Source organism: Lytechinus variegatus, chromosome 13 (assembly GCF_018143015.1).
Source record: "Lytechinus variegatus isolate NC3 chromosome 13, Lvar_3.0, whole genome shotgun sequence".
In the NCBI taxonomy this organism is placed as follows: Eukaryota; Metazoa; Echinodermata; class Echinoidea; order Temnopleuroida; family Toxopneustidae; genus Lytechinus; species Lytechinus variegatus.
In genome coordinates, this window is record NC_054752.1 from 35,428,438 (window position 1) to 35,445,828 (window position 17,391).

The window sequence follows — 17,391 nt, forward strand, 5'->3', positions numbered from 1 at the left end:
AACTGGTTTTCGAATCTCAATAAATAGTTAGAGTTAGAACTTGAAATTTTGCCAGATGAAAGAGCACATTTAAAACTATAAGAAACTCCCAAAAACTGAAAAACGCCAAAAAGTGACTTACGTAGTTTTGCCAGATCACGCCCGGACGGTTCGTGGTGCGTGCAATGATTTGTTTGAATTAGTAGACTTACAAGGGGTATATATTGCATATGCCTCAGTCTAACCTTTAGTAAATCTGTTTGACCTGGTAAAAATTGGTCTTACAAGGGGTTTATGTGGCATATTTGTCATAACCTGGAAATAATAATCCTAATAAGGAAATAAAAGCTATCAAAATATCTGAGTTTAATTATACTTCATGAACTGACCATGTTTCAGGAAAATCATAGTCAATAACTACGTGTAAATCAGGGTGCTACATAAGCATCGGCCAGATTACCCGGGGCAAGTAAAAGTTAGAGTCGAGCAAGTGTTTGAAGTAAAGACCAAAACTACTTGCCTGTATTGGGCAAGCAAAATTCACACAGTAGAAACTGAAAGCGAAATTCTCACAGTAAAATGACCAACATTAGGGTTAATATCATATCAACCCTAATTTTGGTCATGGCAGGCAAGATAAAATCACTTTGGACAAAGAAATGCAATCACAAGCTAGAACAGTTCATGTCAAAAGAGAAAAAAGGTCAATGGTGTATGAAAATGCACAACTTTCTTTTGAAGAGGTAAAACTTTTTTTCAGGCAAGTTAAATAGATTTTGGGGGCAAGTATATTCCAACCACATGTATTTAAAATTTTACATGCCTGCCCGGGCAAGCGTTTCTAAAGTTATGTAGCACCCTGTAAATGATGGAACTCTCTTGTAAAGCATATGCATTGAGTAGGTGCAATTTGAATTCAAGCTTTACTACACTTTAAATGTTTTTGTTTCCTGATTTTCTTTATCTATCAAATAGATAATATTTATTGTATTTATTGTAGGGATAAGATTATATGTTTGTATCTTTTAGATGTTTACCTAGTTATTTACAAAAAAAAGTAATTTAGTTTGGTTGATTATTTCCTAAAGGACAAGTCCACTCCACCAAAAAATGGATTTGAATTAAAAGTGAAAAATTCAACAAGCATAACACTGAAAATTTCATCAAAATCGGATGTAAAATAAAAAAGTTATGGCATTTTAAGGTTTTGCTTCATTTCACAAAACAGTTGTATGCACATCTCGGTTGGTATGCAAATGAGGAAACTGATGACATCATTCACTATTTCTTTTGTATTTTATTATATGAAATCTGAAATATTTTTATTTTATTTTCATTTTCATGTCAAAATGTAGTTTCATTCCTCCCTGAACACGTGGTATTCCATTATTTTAACATTTTGTGCTTCAGGCAAGGAGGTCCTAATCGTTAAATTCTTAAAAATTGAAATATTGTATAATTCAAACAATAAAAAAAAAAAACGTGAGTGACATTGACTCTCTCATTTGGATGTAACTGGCTTGTTCATATAACTGTTTTGTTAAAAATAAGCAAAACTTTGAAATGTCATAACTTTATTAATTTTACATCCGATTTTGATGAAATTTTCAGCATTGTGTTTGTCTGATTTTTCTCTATTGATTCAAATCAACATTTTTCTGAGGTGGACTTGACCTTTAATTAAACACTTAAAATGGATGAGAAGGCTCAAAGAGGTTGAGTAACTTTTAAAGAAGAAATTCTAATTACAATTCAGTGCAAATGATGCAAGGATTAGATTTAATAGAAAAGGTGATTTTCTTTAGTAATCCCATGTTTTATGTTATGATGTTGTTCCATAGGCAAATGATTTCAATGATCATATGAACCACCAGGATTTCTTTTAAATAAAGTAGATCTTACCTTATAGGTATAAAAGTTATTAAAAAGCAATGAAAAGAAGTCATAAATAATTCCAATGCAGTATGAGAAATAAGTTGCCTTTTGATTTGTATGTGTGTGTGTGTGTAAATACATTCTATAGGCAGGTGAATCCAGGCAGAGGTCCAAGAGATGACACACACTTCTGATATAATCACCATTTAACTTAATAAAGCTAAATTAAACAATATTGTCATCTGTGCACCCTGTTTTTTCATTTTTTTACAGCCACTCTTTTTGGAAAGGCTGGATCCGACATTGTAGGACTATTATTGAGGAGAGAGATCATGTATTGTATTGTGTTCAAAACACATTTGACTTTGTAAGTGGTAGTTTAGACTCCTATGTTGTAAATAATTTACTTCATGAAGGCTTATAAAGCTAATTAATCTAAAACTGATTATGTCATTGACAAAATGGGAACACTAAGAATCACAATCTTTCAATTGATGTTAAACGTTGATTTGTGTCGTATTGCTTGATTTATCACATGGGTGTTATTTATCAGAAGAAATAGATTTGTGATGAATACTAAAAAATTGGGGTGGGGGTTCAGTGGGGCTCCATCCCCACACATTTATTTCCAAAATTGTGTAAAAATCATAGAAATTACCATCTGATTGTGATTTTTTTTCCATGTTTAGGTCCCCCTCCTATTTTGGGGGCTTAGCCCACCCTCATTTTCAATACCGTTCCATGACCACTGCATTGTAAGTTAAGATGGGTTTGGTTTCGACCATTGATGTGTTTTGGAATAATGATAGATGCTTAGATGTATATAGTGCATAGTATTCTACAGAATGTCTATGTGCTTTACAAAAGAGGTAATTAAGTCTAATACAGGTATACTTACAATAAAAATACATAAATACTAAATGAAAGATTAACAAAACATTTTAACATACCGCTCCTAAACAAAATAATCTAACATGAGAACAAGTAGGTTTTTAAAGATTTTAGAAAGGTGTAAGTACATGTGATGGCCATCAGATTATTAGGCAGTTTATTCACAGTAGACAAACATGTTTTAGACGTTGGTACAGTTAAACAATTCTTCTCGAGGTATATTGAGTTTACCCATCACAAATTATATATGTGTATATATTATATTATATATATATATATATATATATGTGTATATATAATATTATATATATATATATATATATATATATATATATATATATATATATATATATATATATATACAAACATACATGTATACACAGTATCCAGTCCATTTAAATTCCTATTTCTTCTGCGCCTCGGCTGAGTCTTAGATATCTGGTGCATTATGAATACTGTTTTTATTATTTTATATTTCTAGATGGTCAATATATGTTTGTTTCCCACAGACCTATTCTTTGTGAATAAGGTATCCTTCCCATGATAATTGTATTGTGTGAGAGTCCAGACAAATTTGATACTCTTAAATCACATGTGCTTGAATTATTTTTGTTTTATCCATGCACCTTTTCTATGTTTTATTTTTATTTTTTTGTCATTTATGTTTTTTATATTTTTGTCCTCTCTATATATTGGCACTGTATTCTTGGAGTATAGGAGGAAGTGATAAGATTTTTGCCAAAGTGAATAAAAAAGAGACCAAGGATATTTATACGCTTTTATTTTATTAATTTGTCAGGAGCTCAAATAAATGTACTAGTATTGCTCTGAGTTGTATTTATCTCCCCTCTGAAATATACAAAAAATTTACAGGTTTTGCAACATTTTTTCATGTCCTTGAAGGAAAAATAGTTTCGATATAAAGTTCGATGTGAAAATAGAAGAAGATCCATGTATTCGAAATTTGTAGTATTTTTGAATTTTCTATTAATTGGCCGATGATGTAATTATCTAATAATATCGTGCTTGTCAAACAAACAGGTAATATACTTTTACTATCTTGTGTCACAGTGGGATTTGTGTGCTCTTACATTTTTCAAATCAATATTTATAAACATTGTCCAATTCATTGTTTCCAGCATCTTGAAATTGTTGTAAATAGGTCAACAGGGTCTCCTTAAATATTTTTGTGTGTGTGTGTAGTCATGGTTTTATTTCAATCTTCAATGGAATATACATTTACACCCATATAATATTTACTATCAGCAGGACCTGATATACATAAACTTTAATGTTTAACTTTTGAAAATTGAGGGGGTTGTCATTTCATGACATGCAACTTTTAATGTTAATGCATTCATGAATAATATTTACTTTGCTTGATTATAAATTGTATCACTTTTCTTACCTTGTATTACTTTCACCACATCTATGACATAGATGTGGTGAAAGTAATCATTTGATTGTTAAGCTTGTATTAATCATAGCCTCTTATCACACAATAGCTATCATAATGTGAATAAAGTTACACTTCTGAATTCAAGAATCTATAATTCTCACAAATTATTCTCTCGAGAGAAGGGCGGAACAAATTAAAAGAATCATCTGTTTATGCCATTGACATAAATCATGTGTATTGTGAAAGTCGCCAGTATTCAGATGTGTTTTGAATTGTATTGTTACATCCTCTATTATTTCACATTTTACTTTCAAAATATTAACAAGGTTGCACTAACACTCGCATTTTTCTGAAATATTATTTATTAAAAAAACATGCCCTGATATTTTTTTCATATCATGTACCGTAATTAGAATTGCTGATGTAGAAACGAATGAATTAGACTGACCACTAGCGTAATTTCTGTTTTGTTGACTTGCAATAAAACGGGATATTCAGTATTCCACTTTCTGCACAAAAACGGACTCCATTTTCTTCATTTGGTTTTGATTATAAGTTTATTTTGTCTTTCTTTACTTTATCTCATTTTCTTTATCCAATTATACGTTATGAACATTATTTTCATAACAATTATTTCTACTTGTATATTGTTTGCATGCTTCTTTGGATGCTTCCCCCACCACATCCATATTTTGACTACTCTTTCTCCCTCACTGTCCCTTCAAGTCAAAGCGCTCTTTCGTCTACTTCATGTCACTTTTCTCCTTCCTTTCATGCCATTCATTTTATTTTCTTCATGTACTTTCTATCTTAGATTCCTTTTTTTGTTTATCATGATAATCACGATCATTCATACTCCTCCCCCTCCTCAGCTCATTCTTCATCTTCTTTTTTTCTTATCCATCTTCTCCTCGTTGTCCTTCCGGAATTAATAGTTATTACGTAAAATAACGCGTGATTTTTTTGTATGTTTAGTTTCAAAATAAAAAAATTAAGTTTTTATGAATGCAAAAGAACCGAATGCGCTTACACATAAAAAATGGAAAAAGGGATAACTCCTTAAAATACTGAAATGATCTTACCCTATCTGAAAAAAGCCTAGCAAATATAAAAGAGAATGAGGATAACGCCTGTCAAAACCGTGGCCAAAGACGCACAAACCTTTCAATTTATCTGGGAAATGCTTTTAGAAATACTACATTTGGATATCTTTGTATGTATTTCAACAGCATTATAAAGATCGTGGAGGTCACCGAAACAGTTTGATATGGAACATGAAGAAAAGAATTCTAAAATTGATTGTGATCATGCATACCATTCACGCCTTCATGATGTCATGATAAAAATCCGTCTCAATACTACCCTATTTTATCTGAATTGAAAACATCCAAAGCATTTCTGCTTTTGATTCGGGAATTCCATTCAAGAATTTCAACTCAAGGCAACAATATCGCGGTCAGTCACTTAACGGCGAGAAAAGTATCATACTTGATATTGCCGCCAAAATATTCACTTTCCTTTTCTACTTTCCTTGAGTGTAAATACAACGAAGAGTTTTCATTGTCACTTTTGTTTTCATTGAGGAATCTATAATCTAAAGGCACATGAAAAGTCCAGCGAGAAAATGTACACTGGGTCTTCACGGAAGCAATGAGGAAATATGTCTAAATGGTCTTTCTCTACATATATATATTTTGCCATCTTGTAGGGTGTTTCTTCTGTTCTTATTTTTTTTTATAGATTTTCCGCTTCTTTTTTTTTATACTAAAGTGCACCTTGAATGAGATTACAAACCTTATGTATTGTGACTTTCGAACTACTTTCACACATATAGTTTGGTGTATACGAAGTAGAACCTATCTATGTTATACGATTTATGATGATTTCCGTTTGAAGTGCCATGTGAAATATCTGTACAAAGCTGTATTACATGTATTGAAAGCATTCCACTCCCGCTTGTGACGTTAACAGCGTTCGGCACACTTTCCTATCTAAAGGTCGAGTCCACCCCAGAAAAATGTTGATTTCAATAAATAGAGCAAAATTAAACTTGGAAATCGCTGAGAATTTCATCAAAATCGGATATAAAATAAAGTTAAGGCCTTTTTTGAAGTTTTGCTTATTTTTCACAAAACAGTGATATGTACAACTCAAATGAGACAGTCGATGATGTCACTCACTCACCATTTCTTTTGTTTTTTCTTGTTTGAATTATACAATATTTCATTTTTTTAATATATTTTACAATAAGGACTAACTTGACTGAATCATATAGTATCATCAATGCTCATTTCACGTGTTGAGGAATTAGTCGTTTCATTTGACAATGAAGAGAAAAATAGAATATTCCCTATCTCATATAATAAAATACAAAAGAAGTGGATGACGTCATCAGTTTCCTCATTTGCCTACCCATCAGGATGTGCATACAACTGTTTTGTGACATTACGCAAAACTTTAAAATGTCATAACTTTATTTTACATCTGATTTTAATGAAATTTTAATATGCCTGTTGGATTTTTAACTTTTTATTTAAATCAACTTTTGTGTTGGGGTGGACTTGTCATTTAAGTTAACTGCATAAGGCTTACACTTTGATGGGAAAGATGTCATGAAAGAAACTGTCGTACTTATTTTTTAACCTCAAAAGCTAGTTTTTACCGATGGTTACTATGGTAAAAGTACTTCTCAACCAATCAAAATAAGGAAAGTTGATAGCTGTGCCAACTTGTCAGAAAACGAGTGCTGATGAAACACCACCTTGAATTCACTCAACTGAATAAATACATATACGCAACAAAAAAGTAAGTCTCCCCTTAAACAAGCATCCATAATTTCCGAACCACTGGGAGTTCTGAATATAGTTTTACATGAGCGTGTAAGTAATTTATGAGAATGAATATCATGGACGTAATTTATGTCATGCTTTACAGTGAGCAAACAACCGCGTAGCCAGGATTTCATTTTGGAGGGGGCGGTAAATGCACGCAAAGCGTGCCAACACTTATAGAGCGCGCGAAGCGCGCTCCCTAGGGGGTGGGTGCAGGGAGGGGGAGTTTCCCCCTCCCGCGCGAAGCGCGAAGCTTTTGGTGTTTCATAAATTGAAATGAAAAGGAGCCGTCTCTCTTGTCTCTAGTACCTATATCAGCTCCAATTCACTATATTATGATTTTGAACCTTGTTTTTATGAAACTTGTTTTCAAAAGTGATGGTGAACGCACAAAAAGGAATACAATGGAGGAAATTAAAATGATAAGAACCCCGCGCGGAAGCTAAAGCGTTTTATCATTTTTTGCCATGAAAAGGGTCCGAGAAAAGGGTTTTCTTAAAGATATATTGAATACTTCCCTTGGAAAGATCATATTAGATTACAAACAATTAAGCAACAGTGCATATCTTTAACTCGCAAAAACAGAGGAGAAGAAGTGTAGATGCCGGGAGGAACTTATTCCTCCCCGCGCAGAGCAATGAAACTCAGAAATTTCAAAGGGCGGACGTTTCATCAAATACAGATATCTCTAATGCCCCATCGGCTCTAATTCAATTGATTTTTAAAGATTATTGAACTTCATTACAATCAAAATAGTGCACAAAAAGTTGAAACTTCTGTGATTTATTGTAATCATATAAAAAGGATGCCTAATTTCTTTGACTTATCCTGAAGCGCTTCGTTTTGAATTATAATAGTGTCATTCAAAATTTAAAACTGAGGGCGCAAAACAGGACAGGAGATGAATGTGCAGGGAAATAAAATGAAGTTTAATAGAATTTGATAAAAATATTGTATATTTCTTATTTAATACGACACGAATTTTATACCTTCCTCTTTTTGATTTAGGAACCTGTTTCCCCCCAAAAAATTATGGGTGTTTAGTAATGAGCTGAAAAGCGGGAAAGTTGACTTTATGGAGGTGACGGCAGAAATTGATATAAGGATCTTACCCACCCGCAGCCGACCCGACCAAAAGTTGCGCGATCAAGTAAAAAAAAAAGATTAATTCCTATACTAATGTATACATTTGTACTTTAACTGGTAAGAAATACATATAGCTGAGGTGGAAAAACAGGGCCAGAGAAAGGGTGGGGGAACAATGGAGATCTTCAATATTGTCATTTAACCGCGCGCAGCGCGGAAGCAAAATTCATATATAAATTTAGAGCAAGAGACGAAGAGTGAAGGAGTTTCTCTAATGAGAAAAAAATAAGAATAAAAAGGAAAAAAAAAACACAAAGCTACCTTTCTTTCCTCCCTTCCCTTCCCTTTTCCTTTTCTCCTCTCTTTTTTTTCCTTTTTTTTTCTTTTTGGGGACGTTTTGGGGGGGGCGACCGCCCCCACCGCCCCCCCCTGGCTACGCGCCTGTAATTCCATTTATTGATACTCATGACACCCGATCTTTCAAATGACATATGCTGATCTTTGTATTTGTTATTATCTTTGTTCACCATCATCATTTTCAGTAACAAATTCATTATAGTTATAATTATAGCAACTATTTTTATTATCAAACCATTCACATATATACTTTAAACACATCAATTCTAAGCATATATTTCGTGGCTCCATTAACATTGATAACATCCATCTTGCTGAAAAACAAGAAACGAAATTCTTAGGTGTATTAATTGACTCTAATTTAACTTTGAATAGCCACATTCGTTATATTAGCACACTTGTTGCCAGAGGTATTGGCATACTATTCAAACTGAAATATTGTCTTTCCCAAAGATCGCTATTTATGCTTTACAATTCTTTTATTTTGTCACACATACCATATTGCAACATATTGTGGGGTAATTGCAACAAAACCAAAATAGAGTCAATTCTACGCCTCCAAAAGAAAGCACTCTGCATTTGCTCCCACTCGCAATTTTTAGCACATACTGATCCTATTTTTCGGAACCTGACAACATTAAAAATTCATTACATTCATACTTTCCAAACTGCCATTTTTATGTACAAGTTTTCAACTAAATCTATACCTACACCCTTTCAAGATATATTTGTTTACAACAGCAACATTCATTCATATCCTACACGCCACTCATCCGACATCCACCTCACAAACCCGATAACAATATTCGCACATAAAACGATCAGACATCACGGTCCAGACATCTGGAATGATTTGCCCAATGATATAAAACTCACTGCATCTATCTTTTCTTTTAAAGCTTCATTGAAAAAAAATCTTTTATCGAAGTATTCTTAGTATCACACCTGCACGTTCACCCACTTGCACACACACGCACTCTTCATTTCTTATTTTTTCGTCTTTCTCCTTTTCTAATGATTTGTGACGTAACATTTTCTTCCAGACCCGGACCTATAAAATATTAGGTTTCCATTTATTTCCCCCTTTGGCTGCTATTGCTCAAGCATTTTTTTTTGCTTATACAGTGCGTATCAAAAAAAGTTATTCCAACTTTAGAGGGTTTAAATTCAAAGCTTATGTAATTTCACTATTTTAATTCACCTAAATATGAAAGAGGGACTTCCCAGCGTTTCATTGATACCCTATTTGTACCACTGATATTATGCTTGACCGAATGAATCAATGCTGAAGAGAACAGGTACAAATTCCACTTTTTGCAAGTTTTTGTAAGCTAGATGAAAGGGCAAGGGCAGAGTTAAATACTTTTACGGAGGCCTGGGCTGGCTGAATTCTTTTTCTTTGAACATGGCTACTTTGAATAGCATTTTGTAGGATTTGATAGTAATGAATACACAAATGAAAGGGTTGCTTTCCTCATGTTTCAGACTGATAGTCTGTAGTAGCTTATATGGTTACTTCTGGTCTTGTACTACACAACTATCCTTGGAAAAATGGTTCAACTTACAGTTGAAGAGCGAATCTTCCTGGTGACCACATTTCACCAAACACATAGTTTGCAGAGGACTCGAGAAGCTTTCAGGGAACGTTTCCCAGAAAGAGTGCCTCCAGCAAACAAAACAATCTGGGCGAACGTTAGGAAATACCAGGAGCACGGGACCAGCCTTAATCGCAATAAGGGCAATTCTGGAAAGAGGCGTACAGGGCGGTAACAGGAGAACATTGAAGCAGTAAGGCAACAGCTTTTGGAACATCCCAGGGACACTAGCGCAAGACGAAATGGAATTGGATTGCAACATTTAACAGAATAACAAGACTGGACCTTCACATGCATCCATATCGGATACACATGCGCCATCAGCTTTTGCAAGGTGATCTTCCCAGGGGGCTGGCATTTGCCAGATGGTTAATAGGCCACCATGAGTGAGATGTCAAGTTTATTCGGAATATCATTGTAGGTGACGAAGCTGCGTTTTCCATGGATGGCAAGGTCAATACACACAATGTTTTGAAATATGCACCGGCACGACATCCTCCAGAAATCAATTATGAGGTTAACATGAGTCGTAAAAAATGGACAGTCTGGGTTGGACTGTGTGGCAGTGGGCAAGTGATTGGACCTTTTTTCTCTCGAAGAAATGTTACTGGTCATATGTACTTGCAGATGATCAATGAGGATGTCTTGCCACGGTTAGAGGAACATTTTGAGAGACAAGTTCGAGGAGTTTTCAGACAGCTCTGGTGGATCCAAGACGGTGCCCCTGCACATCGTCTCATCGTTGTCCGAGATCGACTCAGAGAACTCTTTGGAGATCGAGTCGTTGCCCTAAACCATGAGGTAGAATGGCCTCCAAGATCGCCCGATCTCACGCCCTGTGATTATTTCCTTTCGGGACATTAAAAAAAACAAGGTGTTTGCAACTCCTCCCCAAGATCTTGACGATTTGCAGGGCCGAATTCGACATGAAGTGGATGCTTTGCGAAATGACCCGGCTATGGTGAGACGAGCTTTCCAGGACATGGTCCGTCGCTGCAGGCTTTGTGTGCAAAGGGGAGGAGGACATGTTGAAGGTGTGGGTGCATGATAGATAAGAGTGAGAATTTAACCATCTAATCATCATTTCAAGAAATGACTTGATTTGTCATTGTAAAAAAAATCACTTTTAATACACTTGAGTCTGCAAACCATCAGTTATTTATGTCACCCATTTTACCAAAACTTGCAAAAATGGAATATTTACCTGTTGTCTTTCAGATCAATTTATTTGGTCATTCGTGGCATCAGTGGTAAAAGTAATGTATCAATCAAAAGCTGAGGAGTTCTCCTTTCAGGTTCATGTAAATAAAAAATTATCAAATTAAGTAAGCTTTAAATATCAACTCTCTAAATTTGGATTACCTTTTTTTTATACGCACTGTATAGTGTACCACTGCATTTGTTTTTTTTTTCATTACTTTGTCTTATCCTTATTGTTTTCATGTCTAAATTTTGTTATGACACTACTATAAATCTGTCACCTAACAATGTACTTTCATGTCATATCACGATTATGTTTTATGTATTGTAAATTTATTTTGACTTTACAATAAATGCAGAAACTCCTGCAAAAAAATATGAGAAATCTGGAAACCTCAACTAATAATGAATAATTTGTTCATATCACACACTAAACCCACAAATATATACAATGCTAGAATACCATTTGCTACATTAAGTCGAACTTAGATTTATCTCAATATCCAAAGTTTGGAACTACTGCTCACTCGCTGCGCTCGTTCACAAACTTTATACTCATCGTGATTTCGGGCAGAGATCATTCTTTGGATACCATGCACAGCGATGTATCTCAACCTTAACGAAGAGTCTCGCTTTAAGGATAAAACGTTCATTTCTCGCGAACCATCTTCGACCGAGCCCCCATTGCTCAGTGTCCCGGAAAACAACCAAAGCTAGCCTATTTTATCTGCTTGATGATTGATGATTTTTGAATCGTAGAACATCAATCTACGATTGATTGCATTGACTACAATGTACAATCGATCGTGAAAATCTAGTGTTTTTTATGTGAATTTAGATGCAAATGATGTTGAAAAGACGAGGCATATTGATGCTTGTTTACCCGTTAGTTGGAAGAAGAATATCGAAATAAATGCAAATCATGACTCTGGAATCGATTTTAATTTGGGTAAGGAAACAAATAATTTAATGTTTTTAAAATCAAAAGAAATATCCGAACAGCTGTTGAAATAAAATGAAATTAAACCTTCTATTTTAGACAGAATTAGAATGAATTATGATTTTACAAATAAGGAAATAGAAAGTATATTTTTAAATTATAATTGCGCACTGAATAGTCGAAGAGGGGAGTTTCAGAATAAACTCTTGCATACACTGACCACCACCATTTCCGTATTAGTCTTGTTTCGACCAATTCATAGTCAATTTGTAAAAAGGAAGAAGAAACGAATGAACATCTATTTTATACTAAGTATAAAAAAAGATGTTCATTCGTTATGTGAATTTTCAAAATCACTTTGGGATATGTGTGCAAGAAGTTTAAATTTGGAATAAATAAATTTAGTTGAGCGGAAATTCTTTTCGGGAAGCGAGAGAGAATTAAAGGTAAATATCAATTAATTAATCATAATTATCTTGATTTTAGTTAGATATATTATTTACAAAAACCGAGAATTAAAAAAACCTTTTTCATTGAATGAAAAAAATTAATATGCTGATGGCTTTAATTCGTTTAGGTTTTATTTATGATTTATTTTTGTGTATTTGGAAAATCTCTTTTTGAAATGTTAATATTTGACACTGGACAAAAATATATATGTTAAATTTATTGTAGAAGTTTTATTCTTAATGCATATTATTATGATCAATGTCATTTATAGTTATGTATTAGAAGATGTCTGACATTGTATTTAATTGTAACATTTAAGGGAAGAAAATGGTGTTAGATTTTTTAGTTTTCAAGGTATTTATCAACTTGTGAAGACAGTAAATTTCTATTTGTTATATGTATTTTATTTTGTATATAATTGCAGTTGTCAATAGAAACTACTTAATACTTTGTGTTACGGGATTCAGTAGGGTGTTTCACAAACCTGTTTGTCAGTTACTAGCGACTTTATGACGACTCGTAATCTTTGTTTAAGGTGCAAAATCAACATTGTAGAAAATTCAATAACCGTGATGAAACACAAATAGGTTATCGATCTGGAGATAAAAGTTAATCCATTTTGTTTTACCCGCAAAGGCTTTTTACTTTCAATGTAATGACTTATTTTTCTTCTCAGAAACTTTTTCCATCGCCTGAAAAAGAATCTAGGAAAAAAAGAGAATAGCAGTGACCGAGGCTTTTAGTATGTCTTCGTATACTAATTGTGTGTGTAAAGTTAATTACTTTACTTTGACCTCCCAGCACGTACAAACGCTCACATACTCCGTCCTATTTGCGTGCTGGTTCCCTATGAAACAGAATAATTTCCGCTGCTTGCTTTTCATAGCGCTTAGTACGCTACCAAAATATATAAACAAAAAAGAAAGTCCCCCCTAAATCAAGTTGCTGTAACTTTTGAATGGAATTATTTTAAGATATGATATTTCGTAGGTAGTTTTCTACACTCATTAAGCAACTCCTAGAAAAGATTGAGATCGATCGGTTGAGTCATGAATGAATAATTAAAGATTGAATTAAAAATGACAATTTTTGAAAGCCAAAAGAGTCATGTGCAAATACAAAGTTGGGCAAAAGTTGTTTTTAGGTGAATTTCATGGTGTTAATGCTGTTTTACTATCCATCATTTAGCCACTCCACACACAATTTTGATATCGCATGTTCTGGTTGAGTGAGCACAATATTGCAGGGGCCGCAGAAGCAGGGAGGGGGGGGGGGGCTGGGCCCCCCCACTTTTTTTCCAAAAGCATGTACAAAAATGTAAAATTGACCATACGATTGTGATTTTTTGCATGGTCAGCCCCCCCACTTTTGGCTCAGCCCCTCCCCCAGATTTTGAAAACCGTTCCGTGGCCCCTGTATTGTGACATATCTTCATAGGGGTTTTTGGTAGTATCCTCTACAACTTGTTTAGGTCTTATTAAAATTTGAAAATGTTGGTGGCTACCCCGATTATAGGCCCCTCCCCCATTTTCAAATTCTGGATCCACCCCTGATTTGTCCATAAATTAAACTCATTATGAGATTTTGTTAGGAAAAGAATACATTTATGCTGTATAAAGAGTATTCATTCTTAAGTTTTCGAATGTGCTCGCTCAACCATTAAAAATTAAAAGCTCGGAAAGTGTGTGGTGATAGAAATGATGGATGATATAAACAACAGCAATTAAAGTCACATTTGATACCGAATTTGCCCCCAATATTCAACTTATTACCCTTTAAAATGAGTCTGTGATATTGGAAATACCCATTTTCCCACTTTGATGCGTGCTCACTCATCCATGAATACACAAATCGATTTCATTTTTGCACAGAATTCTGCCCATAGGTTGATAAACATTACTGCCAAATGACATTGATAAAGACAGCCTTGAAAAAAAGTTCCTCCATATTTAATAAGGGGTTACTTATTCTTAAACATATGCACACATAATGTACACAAGTCTATGAGAGAGGAAGTCAAAATTTTAATAAATAGGAAATAAGGGTTTGTTTCATGGACAGTTTTTGTTACTTCTGCCAACAGTTATTTCATGAAACTTCGCACATGACTTCAGGGTAACACTATCGAAAAGGCGCGCACACCAAAATAACAATTCGATACGGCACAGAGTGGGGCCAAGGCCTTGAACTTTCTTCCCATTTGCATAATTTTCGAATATTGTGTGCTCACTGATGCATTAAACAGCGAGATTTTCATAAAAATCAAATTAAATGAACCATGCAAGGAGGTTTGTGACAGATATCCATAGTTACAAATTGCATTTTTTTTTCCAATAACGTAAAGAAGAGCTAATCACTTTCCACATGTTCATTCAAGCGTGAATGCCTTTGAATCATTGAAGCATGTTAATTGCTCATGAACATAACGAAAAAATTGATAAAAGATCAGTTTCAGTTACCAAAATGACACAATACTTGCCTATGATATTTGAAAATCGTATTTTTTGTTTTCAATAAATGATCATTGAAACATGAAACGATGAATTTGTTGAAGATAATCTTCTCAAAAATAACTGTCATCATATTCGATCATTTCTATTGATAAAAATGTGCAAAAATCCAATTATAGCAAATTAGGACTTGTGTTTATTCAACCGTGAAATTTAGCCAAAAGACTTATATCGTCTTTTAGAAAGTACCTTTTACAAGCCTGATGACTATTTTTCATGATGAGAATGTGGAATAAGTTCCTATAAAATGGAATCAAAGTCATGATATTTGGCTTGTGACTTTTGAAAAGTGACATTTTTGCCTTCCGATGGTGCTCACTGAAGCATGACGTAAAATACGTTCATAACATTTACTCAAAGGGTAGCTTATAAAATTACCTACACGCTCATGTAAAAATATATCAAAAACTCGCATTGGTTCGGAAATTATTGCTGTTTGTTCAAGGGGGGACTTACTTTTTTTGTTGTGTATATATAAAATCTCTCATTTATCAATTATATAATAATGAGAGTCTATACGCTCACCAATATCTAATTCCAAAAGTAAAACAAACGGGGAAAGATCGTTTGCTTAATAAATAACTGCATGCCCCTCTGTTGGGAAGTGGCCTTGTGTCATGGAATGCTTTCTCAGTCTCAAAGAAATAACATTATGCTTTCTAAGAAGGACAGTCATCCTGATCAGTCAGGTTTTCTCAAAGGCGGATTTATTCTTACCAATATTCGCCATATCTTAGATTTTATTGAATATGCTAATGGAAATGATCTTCCAGGTTCTATTGTGTTTCTAGATATTGAATATATATATATTATAGCATTTTTACTTTGGAGAAACCTTTAAAGATTGGATAAGAGTTAATGGTTTTATGACTGATCGATTACACATAGAAAGCCGGAGTATTTTTCAAGGATGCCCTATTTCTCCGTATTACTTTTTGTTATCGGTATTAAATTCCACCCCCTCCTGTTTTCTTCAAAGAGCTGAATAAGATTGAATAGGAACTGAACTCTCATTTTAAAAGAACTTTAATGGTAATATAGATGTTTAGTGGATTTCCCATGCCCCCGAATCCACTTTGAAATGTATAAATAATCTTCATTTGGCAAATTCCCTTGGAACTTGGTATACTTTATGAAAGGGGCTTCTATTGATATCATTGGGAGTTTTTCTTCTTCAGAAATTGGGATTTGCCAATCATTATGGTTGAATAAGATATGATGATCAAAATCAAAGCAATACTTGTATTATAATGAATGGTAGGCAAAAATATTGGTAAGGTATCAAATTTATTGAACCTTTTCCTGGACACAAGATATTAGAGGAATCGATTTGGGATTTGATGTCTCTTGTAAAGATTGAAGGAAGTATGCCCTTTTGTTGAGAAACTTTGGAGAAACATTTACAGATTGGATAAGAGTTATCTATTTAAATATAATCAGTTATGTTATGAATAATGGTTTTATGACTGATCGATTACACGTGAAAAGCCGGAGTATTTTTCAAGGATGCCCTATTTCTCCGTATTCATGTTTGTTATCGGTATTAAATTCCACCCCTCCTGATTTCTTCAAAGTGCAGAATAAGATTTTCCTGGTTTCATTCGAAACGGTGGAAAGGATAACGTGAAAATGAAATTAATGTGCGACGATTATAAGGAGTGTATGTTGATTCCTATTCCTATGCTGTTGCTAAAAAAAGTATATTCACTGATATTTGTTCAATGTTTATGAGACAAATAAACTATGATATTGCTTGGAAAAACTGAACTCTCATTTTAAAAGAACTTTAATGGTAATATAGATGTTTTGTGAATTTCCCATCCCCCCGAATCCATTTTGAAATCTATAAATAACCTTCAGTTGGCAGATTCCCTTGGAACTTGGTATACATGTAACCCAGATGCTTGTTATGATTTCTTCTTCAGAAATTGGGATTTGCCAATCATTATGGTTGAATAAGATATGATCAAAATCAAAGCAATACTTGTATTATAATGAATGGCAGGCAAAAATGTTAGTATGGTATCAAATTTATTGAACCTTTTCTTGGACACAAGATATTAGAGTAATTGATTTGGGATTTGATGTCTCTTGTAAAGATTAAAGGAAGTATACCTTTTTGTTGAGAAGTATACAAGATTTTTGGTTAGAACCCCCTGACCTTGAAGATTTTTACCTTGATGTTGTTGATTTGATTGTAGATAAACTTGTTCAAACCATCATGTATTACTCGATAAGCATACTTACTAGCTAGTAAGTATGCTTATCGAGTAATACA

At 33.8% G+C, this 17,391-nt stretch overlaps 1 protein-coding gene across 1 annotated transcript in view; it reads left to right on the forward strand.

Annotated features, from left to right (window-relative positions):
- The window catches only part of LOC121426071 (asparagine synthetase [glutamine-hydrolyzing]-like), a 28,114-nt gene extending 25,311 nt beyond the window's left edge, over positions 1-2,803 (forward strand). The window contains exon 12 of the mRNA XM_041622219.1: positions 2,128-2,803. The gene's annotated coding sequence lies outside the window, so the exon portion shown is untranslated. The remainder of the gene's footprint in view (positions 1-2,127) is intronic.
- The last annotated feature ends 14,588 nt before the right edge of the window (positions 2,804-17,391 follow it).